Here is a 12,106-nt window from a genome sequence, read left to right on the forward strand (position 1 = left end):
TTTATTCCTTCCTTTACTCGAATGTGATGAGAGTAAGCTTCATGTTTTTTCTCTCACCTCCCCTCTTTTTCCCTCCACTGAAAAGTCTTTTATTTGCCTCTTTTATGAGAGATAACCTGCCCCATTCCATTTCTCCCATTCTCCTCCTAATACATTTCTCTCTCACCACTTAATTTCATTTTTTTTACGATATGATCCCATCCTATTCAATTCACCCTGTGCTGTGTGTGTGTGTGTGTGTGTGTGTGTGTGTGTGTAATCCCACCAACTACTCAGATACTGAAAAGTTTCAAGAGTTACAAATATTATCTCTCCATGTAGGAATGTAAACAGTTCAACTTTAGTAAAGTCCCTTATGACTTCCCTTTGCTGTTTAGCTTTTCATGCTTCTCTTCATTCTTGTGTTTGAAAGTCAAATTTTCTTTTCAGCTCTGGTCTTTTCATCAAGAATGCTTGAAAGTCCTCTATTTCATTGAAAGAGCATTTTTTCCCCTAAGTATTATACTCAGTTTTGCTGGGTAGGTGATTCTTGGTTTTAGTCCTAGTTCCTTGGACTTCTGGAATATCCTATTCCATGCCCTTTGATCCCTTAATGTAGAAGCTGCTAGATCTTGTGTTATCCTGATTGTATTTCCACAATACTTGAATTGTTTCTTTCTAGCTGCTTGCAATATTTTCTCCTTGACCAGGGCACTCTGGAATTTGGCCACAATGTTCCTAGGAGTTTCTCTTTTTGGATCTCTTTCAGGTGGTGATTGGTGGATTCCTTGAATACTTATTTTGCCCTCTGGTTCTAGAATCTCAGGGCAGTTTTCCTTGATAATTTCATGAAAGATGATGTCTAGGCTCTTTTTTTGATCATGGCTTTCAGGTAGTCCCATAATTTTTAAATTGTCTTTCCTGGATCTATTTTCCAGATCAGTTGTTTTACCAATGAGATATTTCATATTATCTTCCATTTTTTCATTCCTTTGGTTTTGTTTTGTGATTTCTTGGTTTCTCATAAAGTCATTAGCTTCCATCTGCTCCATTCTAATTTTGAAAGAACCATTTTGTTCAGTGAGCTTTTGAACCTCCTTTTCCATTTGGCTAATTTTGCTTTTGAAAGCATTCTTCTCCTCATTGACTTTTTGAACCTCTTTTGCCAATTGAGTTAGCCTATTTTTCAAGGTGTTATTTTCTTCAGTATTTTTTTGGGTCTCCTCTAGCAAGGTGTTGACCTGCTTTTCATGCTTTTCTTGCATCTCTCTCATTTCTCTTCACAGTTTTTCCTCTACCTCTCTGACTTGATTTTCAAAATTCTTTTTGAGCTCTTCCATGGTCTGAGCCCATGGAATATTTATTCTGGATGTTTGGGATATAGAAGCCTTGACTTCTGTGTCTTTCCCTGATGGTAAGCGTTGTTCTTCCTCATCAGAAAGGATGGGAGGAGATATCTGTTCACCAAGAAAGTAACCTTCTGTGGTCTTATTTTTTTTCCCTTTTCTGGGCATTTTCTCAGCTAGTTACTTGACTTCTGAGTGTCCTCTCCACACCCACCACGCCTCCAAATCCACCCAGCCAATGCTTGGGGTCTGAGATTCAAATGCTGCTTCCCAGCCTCAGGGCTTTGGGTGGGGGTGGGGCTGCTATTCAGTGTGAGATTAAGTTCAGGTGCTCAGGTGGGGGCAGGGCCGCCACTCAGGGCTCAGTTCCCTCAGGGGGTTTATGTGGAGACCTTCAACAATGGATCCAGGCTCCTTCCTGCTTTGGGAGCCCTTGTCCGCTGCTGCCTCCTGAGGGGGCCTGAGTTATGGCTCCCCTCTCGGCGAGCCAAAAAGACTCTCTCACTGACCTGTGGGTGGAGGGACCTGTGCGGCTGCTGGAGATTCTCTCCCTGAAGCTTGCTTGGATCTGCTCCCCTCAGTGCTGTGCAGCCAAGGCAGGGCTGGGCTCTGCTCTGGGTCCCGGGCGCGACGGACCTTTCGCGTCAGTTTTTCAGGGCTGTCTGGAACAGAAATCTCCTCTGCTCCAATGTTCTGTGGCTTCTGCTGCTCCCGAATTTGTTGGGAGTTCTTTACAGATATTTTATGGGCTGTGGGTTTGGAGCTAGCATATGTGTATCTTTCCACTCCACCATCTTGGCTCCTCCCCTAATCACTTCTTTTTCTCCGGAGAGGGGTTGGGTGGGGAGAAGTCTGGCCACTGCATTGGACCAAGGCCAAGGAAAGCTGTTTCAGCCTGCCTTGTCACCGTCCTGTATTTGAAATGAATTTTATTGTAAACTCTGCCAGCAGATGACCCCAAGTCACCAAGTCTCAGCCTTAGGAGGGACATCTGAGGTCATCCGGTCTGATGGACGGATATCCGATGTGAGCATCACTAGTGACTGGAGGTCACTGCTTCCTAAGACCAAGGCTAGACTTGAATTCTCATGATCAGGAAGCCCTGAATTTCCTTCCTGAAAGTTCAAAGCCCTTCAGACATTTCTGCTTGGGGTGCCTGTCTTCATCCTTATCAGTTTATTTTTTAAAATCAAATCAAACTCATCCTATGGATAAACCTGTGACTAAATGATGAGGGAGACTGAGGAGGAGCTGCCCCAGACCGGACTGACTGTCTGAGGGTAGGATAAAGGAGAGAGAGCCTCAGAGAATTCTCTGGGATGGGGGTGGGGGCAGAGTAGGAGTCCCAGGCCCCACCCTCAGGGACTTCATAGCCTAAAGGAGATAATTTTTATGGAAAATTAAGCTAAAATGATGATAAGACAAGATAAGAAGAGGACCTCAAGGGCAGGTGTGATCAGGGCCAAACCAGGGGGGCACAGGTATTGAGTATTCGAGGAGTCAGAGAAGAGTGATGAGTATAGGCTAGACTAGTCATGAAAAGCTTCATGGAGGAAGTGAAATGAGCTGGGCCTCAGAGGACTGGAAGATCCAGGCCCAAGGCACAGTGGGAGGGTACATGGAGAGGTGGTGAATGGGGGCTGAGGAAGATAACAGAAACAAAGGTGGGCTGGGGCGCTGGGGAGAGCAAGGAAGATCTGAGTGCCCAGACATGCCTTAGGTTTGGGTCCTTGGGTGGTGGATTAGTCTTCAGCTCCTGGGGAGAGGTTCCAACCACCGGCCCTCACCCTCATCAAAGGGCTTGCCTGTTTCTTTTGTCCTTTGATGCTCATCTGTCAGGCCATCAATTCAGGCAGCAGGGAATGCAGTAATTTGGCTGGCATTGGATGCTCTGTCCGCTTGGCCCTGGCACTCGATGCTTTAGGATGGCATGGCTTTTGATAACTGTCAGCTAATGGTTCCAACCCTCCAAAGTCCATGATTAGTGCTTCCTTTGAGGAAAGGATGTCAGCTAATCTGTGGGTGGGATGCTTCTTCCTCAGCAGCCTAATTTCAGTCTTGTGTGGACACTTGTCTTAACAATAGAAAAGTCCCTTTCCCATTGGTTTAATTTCCCATTTCCCCCCTTCCACCTCCCAGGGGAAATATCTGCCAATATTTGCAAGTGACTTGGGCTTTCCTGACTCCTGCTTGGGGCCATCTGAATTTAAATGTTTTCAAAAGGCACAACAGCCTTCAAGAGTTGAGGGGGAAGAGTAAGCATTTGCTTCGCCTGTGTGGGCAGAACGAGCTGCCAAGGTTATGCTGCAGAAAGAAGGGTTTGGGACTTCTGAATAAGCAGGCCTATCCAGTGGATTGGGCTGCCTCAATGAGGAGTGGGCTCGCCATCACCAAAGAGGCTCAGGTAGGTGTTGAAGGTTCCTTCCAATTCAGAGGTTCTAGGGTTGATTGTGGTCAACAGTCTCTCAACAAATATGGTGTATGCAAGAACAGACGCTGCTCACTGTCTCCTCCCTGTCTTTCCTGGATAATTTCCACATGTTCCCTCCTGGTTTCTCATGCACATCATGCAGAGACACACCCCAGAAATTAATGAAGGGCTGGCCTCTCTGACCCCGTTGGCCTCAGTCCATCTGATCTTCACATTGAGACACATTTTAAAAGCACTCCTGAGGACCAAGAAAACCTGGTTTCCCCTCCAACAGGAGGTGAACTGTTTCCCAAGCATCATCTCTGTCCATGATACTAATAGAAGTCAGGTAAGAGAGGCTGTGTGGTGCTGAGGGCAGGGCCCTGAATGGCAATCCAGAGTTGTGGGGGCTAGTGTTCTCTCTGTCTTCAGTCAGGACTCCGTTTAAGAAGAGAGCACGGGCCAGCCATCTGTTCATTTTCCACCTGGCCCTTCTCACTTTGTTCTTCTCCACATGCCTCCTCCCCCTTCTCGACTTCCCCCATTTGACTGGAAGCTCTCTGAGGGCAGGGGCTGTCTTTTTGCGTTTTTGTATTTGTATCTCCAGAGCTTAAGATGGTTCCTGGCACACAGTAGGCGCTTAGTAAATGTTTAATGACTTGACTTTGGAGCTGGAAGGAACCATTTTTTACAAGTGACTGGTGACAAAGACCCAGAGAGGAGTGATCTTAGTTTCTTTACTTTTCCCTCCAAGGGATTTTTTCCTGGGCTGTACCAGATCACAAGCCATTTTCTGTATCAGGATTGGGAGCTGGAAGAGGCTTGAGAGACCAGTCCTCCTTAGATGAGATAAAACTCAATGTGGATAAATGGTTTGCCCAGGTTGGGGCTGGAATTCATACTGGTTCTCTGTCTCCAGAACCAGGGTCCTCTGCTCTTTACTCCTGCAATCAGACCCTACTCTGTCTTGAACAGGTTTGAGTGAACATGCCCACTAGAGTAGAGGAAACCTCTGACCTTGACCAACTCTTCTGGGACTTCCTGTGATCTAAATCTGTTGGGGGTGATACTTGGGACCTTCTAGGCATTGGAAACCAACACCCAGCAAATGCTGAAGTCTAGAGCCAAGACATAATTTTACCCAAGGATGGGAGGGATTTAAGGGGAACCATAGACAATGGGGGAAGTCATCAAGTCCCTAGGAAAGATGCCAGGTCAGGAAAGGTTGAGCGTATGGACCACTGGGGAGATGCAACTCTTTGGTGAAGACCAAGAATAGGTATCATGAGATGAAAATAACATTCTTGAGTCTCCCTAATGGAAGATGTTTAAGTAGTGAATGCCTGTCCAAGGTTCAGTGGGACTATTGGGACTTACCCACTTCCAGGGGAGGGAGCACATTTAGACCCTGAGGTCAATGGCAGGCTAGCAGATTAGGAAGTTTCTGTCTTTCCCCCAAATGCAAGAGATTGGCCAGTGGCTGACCATTTGTCATCTTCCATGACTATGGGAATTTTTTTATGAGCCCTCTTTGGGCCAGCCAATGCTTCTCCATGCCCTGGCCTGTAACTATAGGCAGAATAAGGCTTTTTATTGACTTTTTTCCCTAAATTGTAAATGGCTGGTTTTCTTTCCAGAGAAGGTTGGGGGTGGGTGGGGCTCCTGGACTGCTCTGTCCTCAGGCAGAAAGCCGGTTTAGGCTGCCTCATGGCCCATTAGAAAGGAAAAGAGCCCAAGGTCCAGAAGAGAGGGATGAAGCTCAGTCACCACTTCTTGTCCAATCTAGTTAGATTGCATGCCCTCAGGAGTCACACCCTGAGTCCAACACCCTTCTATCCAGCTGTTTTTCAGTTAGTTCCAAGGGTGACACAATTTCCCATCGCCAGCATTTCCAGAAATTTAGGATAAGAGGGGATCCAACCACTTTCATGGACAAAAATTGCCTCCCTTACTCTGGTCCTCATGACTCATTGGAGAATCCTGACCTGTTCAGGAGAGGGAGCTGCCCCATTATTCCCATTACCCTGGGGGACGGGTAAGATGGGCCAAGGATCACCAGTCTTTTCATTCAAACAGCAGTATTACAAAAAGAGTTGCTATCAATATTTTTATATGTGAGTCCTTTTCCCTTTTCTCATTTCTTTGGGATAATAGGCTTCACAGTAGTAGCCCTGGGATAGAGAGCAGAGAGTTTAGTAACTTTTCGGTCATAGTTCCAAATTGTTCTCAAGAATGGTTGGACCAGTTCACGGCTCTACCAACATTAATGTACCTATTTTCCCATAGCTTCTCTACCATTTGTCATTTTCCCTTTTTGTCAACCTTGGTAATAGAATGGAAATGAAGTGGAACCTCAGATCAGCCCTGAAATTGTTAGGGAACTGAGGAGAACTTGATACTGAATGCTTTGTGGGTGGGGTAAGTATTTAATGAGAGTTATGAAAAATTAAATACTATAGGTGCAGACTTTTCCAATGCACTTCCACTTAATTCTAGCCTGTGTGCAAAGTCCAGGCTCAGTCTGTTCTTGGCACTGGAGTCAGTTGGAGCTTCTCTTTATAAAAAAATGAAAATCCTGACTCTTTCTCCTTTCCATTCCCCAGCTATCCTAATCTATTGTCCTTGAAAGGATCCATAGATTCTCATTATTTCTGAATTTGGACTCCCAAGTGGGGCCCTTTTAGAGCAGGAATATAAATATTCAGAGAGAAGGTTTTTCCAAAGTAAATTTTGTCTGTTTCCACAGACTGTTCATCTTCATTTAAAAATTTCCCTTTAAAAGCATGCTTACTCCATTTGTGAGAATTTCTATTTATCTCTCCTCGGTCTCCTAAATAGCCAGAAAAATCATTCCTGCTGACATAAAAACTGTCAGGATTCACTGATAGGAACTGTTGCCAATCATACTTATTAACACCAGGGACGGTTTAGTTATTGGCTTATTATATTCTTGAAGCACAGTCCCCCGGGATACAAAAACTAATAGGTCCTGACTTCCATTTTTAGCAATTTTGATTAGTCTTTAGCTACATCAGCTGGATGGATACTGTTGGAATTTTCCGTAGGACAAAGGAGAAGGGAAAGATGGACACATCGAAGAACCAACAGCAAAAGAGGAGGGGAAAGTAAAATAACAAACTAATCAGCAAACAGTGGAGCTAAAGCCGCTGTCTCAAGCTGTAATTTTACAGAGCAGGAACTAACCAGATAGCATTAGCCCTGAAGTGCTCATGGCTCAGCTTAAGTACATAGGGGCAAAGAAAGTCAAGCCAGAAATTCTTCTTTCACTAACCCGTTAATTACCTGAACTGCAAGCTCTCCCCAGGGAGGTGACTTGTTTCAAGAAAATGGGGGCAACATGAAAATTCTCTTATCACACCGCTTGCCATGCCACCCCTCCCCCCAACTTTACTGCTTATCATAATACTTGTTTAAGCCCAGACTGTGTAGACAATGGTGAGAACAACCTTTGGACAGTGATCACTTCTCCAGAATAGGAAAAGGGAAAACTAGGTCAAAACATGAATAGAGAAAACCAAGTGGGTTATTCACATACATAAGGATAGGCCCCTCACTCACATTTCTAGGTGAGACAGACAGCAGGCCTACCCTAGATGGCCCTTTTTCCAGGACACCTTCTCTGATTTTCCTGGTTAGAAATGAGCTTTTTTCTCAATATAAGCCCTGGAGTGCTAAGAAAAATCTTTATGTTATTAATACCTTTTGTTTTTATAGTACATTAATTAAATATATACTATATATTCCTATTTTAATATATTCCCATTCCTTTCCCCTGTAAGTCACCTTTTATAATCCATATTTAAATAGAAAGAAAAAATGTCAATAAGCCTAAGCAATACTTAGATTCTGACTGTCACTGTATATAGCATTCCAAATCCATAGCCCCCCTTCCTACTTTTGCAAAGAAGGATGGGCAGTTAGTGTGATTGTTAAAATTACGTGATGTCCAGTTTTTGTTTCTCTTGACATTATTGTGGTAATTCTGTGGTTTTCCTTGTTCTATTTACTTCCCTCTCCATCAGTTTATATGAGTCGTCCTGTGTTTCTCTGTACTCTTCACATTCACCATTTTTTTTACAGCACAAGGATACTCCAGTATATCTGAGGTGTGGGACTAGGACGGAGGATTACTGGTCCTCATAGCACTTTAGAGTAGAAATGAGAATATGAAATGTGTTTGAAGAGGACACTTGTGTGTTCTGGTCTTTTCCTCGCACGAGGTTGTGAGCTCTTTGAAGCTGACTGAGTACTGTATCAAGTCAAATGTGCCACACTTACCATGTGCCAGACACTGTGCTAAGTGCTGAAACAGAAATGCAAATGGAAAGAAAGACAGTCCTTGTCCACAAGGAGCTTTTATTCTAATTGGGGAAGATAGATAAAAGGAAGCTGAAGAGAAGTGGGGGGGAGGAGAGGGTAACCATACAAGGTCATGGCAGAGAAAGTCCAGAGATTCAGGAGTGGATCCCAGAGTGGAATGAAGATACAGCTGAGCTGGGCACTTTCCTTAAGATGAAAATCCTGGGGGGAACCAGTCAAGCAGGGGAAGGAACCATAGAGGTAGAGGAGTGAAGTGAACTTGCAGGGTGAGGAGCCTTTGGTGGCATGGCAGAGAAAGTATGAGGAGTCAAGAAGGAAGCCTGGAGTGAAATGAAGTCTTTGCCTGCCTTATCCTTTATCTCCCACAGTCCTGGTTGCTACATATGAAAAAGGGGGAAAGCCTTAGGGGATGATCTACAGAGCATGGGCTGTTCACACATGGTCCTCTAGGGGCTCCTCCTACTCTTTCCCACCCTTAGTTGAACATAAGCTCCTTGAGGGCAGGGACTTATTCATTTTTGGTTTCATATGTGAAAGTACAGGGCTTTGTATCCAGTAGGCACTTATTAAACATTTGTAGAATTGAATGGATTTTACATGCACATGAACCACACAAGATGAGAATCGTCTTTGGCCTCATTAAAGGGAACAGACACAATGGCATGCCTTAGCTTCCAGTGAACCCACTGAGGCATTAAGTATTGATAAGTCTAGAGGATGATGAAGGAATTGGAGACCAGACCACATTGGGATCAGTGTTTAGCTTAGAGGAGAGAAGGTTAGGGACTAGGAGTGGAAGATATGACATTTGTCTCATGTATCTGACAGGCTGTCAGGGAGATGAAGGTCAAGTCCTTCTTGGTCCTGGGGTCAAAACTGGGAACAACTTGGGAAGGAGGAGAAGGGGGAAGGAGTTACAGAGCTGACAATTTCCATTCAAAGGAACAATTACAGCCCCCTGACAGTGGAATGGGTGTTCTCAGGATGAAGTAGTGTCCCCCTTCCAGAGGTCTGTGAGTGGAGGAGAGAGGGTCATTTTGGGGGTTCAAGTACAGGCTGTAGTGGCTAAGCCCTGAGGTCTCTCCAGCTCCAACAGCCTGTGATTCTCAGAGTACCTGACGGTGTTTCTGTGCCCTCTGAACTCTGTGATAAGTCAATCTTATACGGATTTTTTGTATCTATTATCTTGCAGGAAGGTAGATTGAGTGTCTATACAGTGCAGTGGGGGCCTGGATTCAGGAAGACCTGAGTTCATATACGGTCTCAGATACTTCCTAGATCTGTTTTTTAAAATTTATTTATTTATTTTTTATTTTTAATTAATTTATTTAACTTTCAACATTCATTTTCACAAAATTTTGGGTTCCAAATTTTCTCCCCATTTCTCCCCTCCCCCCACCCCAAAACACTGAGCATTCTAATTGTCCCTATCACCAATCTGCCCTCTCTTCTATCATCCCTCCGTTCCCTTGTCCCCATCTTCTCTTTTGTCCTGTAGGGCCAGATAACTTTCTATACCCCATTACCTCTATTTCTTATTTCCTAGTAGTAAGAACAGAACTCGACAGTTGTTCCTAAAACTTTGAGTTCCAACTTCTCTTTATCCCTCCCTCCCCACCTATTCCCTTTGGGAAGCAAGCAATTCAATATAGGCCATATCTGTGTAGTTTGGCAAATGACTTCCATAATAGTCATGCTCTGTAAGACTAACTATATTTCCCTCCATCCTATCCTGCCCCCCATTGCTTCTATTCTCTCTTTTGATCCTGTCCCTCCCCAAGAGTGTTGACTTCTAATTGCTCCCTCCTCCCATTGCCCTCCCTTCCATCATCCCCCCCACCCTGTTTATCCCCTTCTCCCCCACTTTCCTGTATTGTAAGATAGGTTTTCATACCAAAATGAGTGTGCATTTTATTCCTTCCTTTACTCGAATGTGATGAGAGTAAGCTTCATGTTTTTTCTCTCACCTCCCCTCTTTTTCCCTCCACTGAAAAGTCTTTTATTTGCCTCTTTTATGAGAGATAACCTGCCCCATTCCATTTCTCCCTTTCTCCTCCTAATATATTTCTCTCTCACCACTTAATTTCATTTTTTTTACGATATGATCCCATCCTATTCAATTCACCCTGTGCTCTGTGTGTGTGTGTGTGTGTGTGTGTGTGTGTGTGTGTGTGTGTGTGTAATCCCACCAACTACTCAGATACTGAAAAGTTTCAAGAGTTACAAATATTGTCTCTCCATGTAGGAATGTAAACAGTTCAACTTTAGTAAAGTCCCTTATGACTTCCCTTTGCTGTTTAGCTTTTCATGCTTCTCTTCATTCTTGTGTTTGAAAGTCAAATTTTCTTTTCAGCTCTGGTCTTTTCATCAAGAATGCTTGAAAGTCCTCTATTTCATTGAAAGAGCATTTTTTCCCCTAAGTATTATACTCAGTTTTGCTGGGTAGGTGATTCTTGGTTTTAGTCCTAGTTCCTTGGACTTCTGGAATATCCTATTCCATGCCCTTTGATCCCTTAATGTAGAAGCTGCTAGATCTTGTGTTATCCTGATTGTATTTCCACAATACTTGAATTGTTTCTTTCTAGCTGCTTGCAATATTTTCTCCTTGACCAGGGCACTCTGGAATTTGGCCACAATGTTCCTAGGAGTTTCTCTTTTTGGATCTCTTTCAGGTGGTGATTGGTGGATTCCTTGAATACTTATTTTGCCCTCTGGTTCTAGAATCTCAGGGCAGTTTTCCTTGATAATTTCATGAAAGATGATGTCTAGGCTCGTTTTTTTGATCATGGCTTTCAGGTAGTCCCATAATTTTTAAATTGTCTCTCCTGGATCTATTTTCCAGATCAGTTGTTTTACCAATGAGATATTTCACATTATCTTCCATTTTTTCATTCCTTTGGTTTTGTTTTGTGATTTCTTGGTTTCTCATAAAGTCATTAACTTCCATCTGCTCCATTCTAATTTTGAAAGAACTATTTTGTTCAGTGAGCTTTTGAATCTCCTTTTCCATTTGGCTAATTCTGCTTTTGAAAGCATTCTTCTCCTCATTGACTTTTTGAACCTCTTTTGCCAATTACGTTAGCCTGTTTTTAAAGGTTCTTCAGCATTTTTTTGGGTCTCCTCTAGCAAGGTGTTGACCTGCTTTTCATGCTTTTCTTGCATCTCTCTCATTTCTCTTCCCAGTTTTTTCTCCACCTCTCTAACTTGATTTTCAAAATTCTTTTTGAGCTCTTCCATGGCCTGAGCCCAGGGCTTTGGGCGGGGCTGGGCTGCTATTCAGTGTGAGATTAAGTTCAGGTGCGGAGACCTTCAACAATGGATCTGAGCTCCTTCCTGCTTTGAGAGCCCTTGTCAGCTGCTGCCTCCGCTGCTGCCTCCCGAGGGGGCCTGAGTTATGGAGACACCCCGCTCCCCTCTTGGCAAGCTGAAAAGACCCTCTCACTGACCTTTGGCGCCTGTGGGTAGAGGGACCTGTGCTGCTGCTGGAGTTACTGTCACTGCTCAGATCTGCTCCTCTTGGTGCCCTGCGGCCAAGGCAGGGTTGGGCTCTGCTCCAGGTCGGTGTGCAACGGACCTTTCGTGTCGGTTTTTCAGGTCTCTCTGGAACAGAAATCTCCTCCACTCCATTGTTCTGTGGCTTCCGTTGGTCCAGAATTTGTTGGGAGTTCTTCTTTACAGGTATTTTATGGGCTGTGGGTTAGGAGCTAGCATATGTGTATCTTTCTACTCCACCATCTTGACTCCTCCCTACTTCCTAGATCTGTGACCCTGGGTGAGTCACTGATCCTTTGTCTGCCTCAGTTTCCTCAACTCTAAAGTGAGGATAATAATAGCACTTCCCTCCCAGTGTTATGGTGAGGATTAAATGAGATTTTAAAGGGTCTGGCATACAGTAGGCACTTAATAAGTGCTTATTCCCTTCCCTGTGGAGTGCCATGCTGGGTATACAACCACAAGCAAACCAGACTGTCCCTTTCCTCAAGGGGCTTCCATCCTAACAGGGAGAGACAACACACAATGATTTTTTTTC

Source organism: Notamacropus eugenii, chromosome 3 (genome assembly GCF_028372415.1).
Source record: "Notamacropus eugenii isolate mMacEug1 chromosome 3, mMacEug1.pri_v2, whole genome shotgun sequence".
Classification (NCBI taxonomy): Eukaryota; Metazoa; Chordata; class Mammalia; order Diprotodontia; family Macropodidae; genus Notamacropus; species Notamacropus eugenii.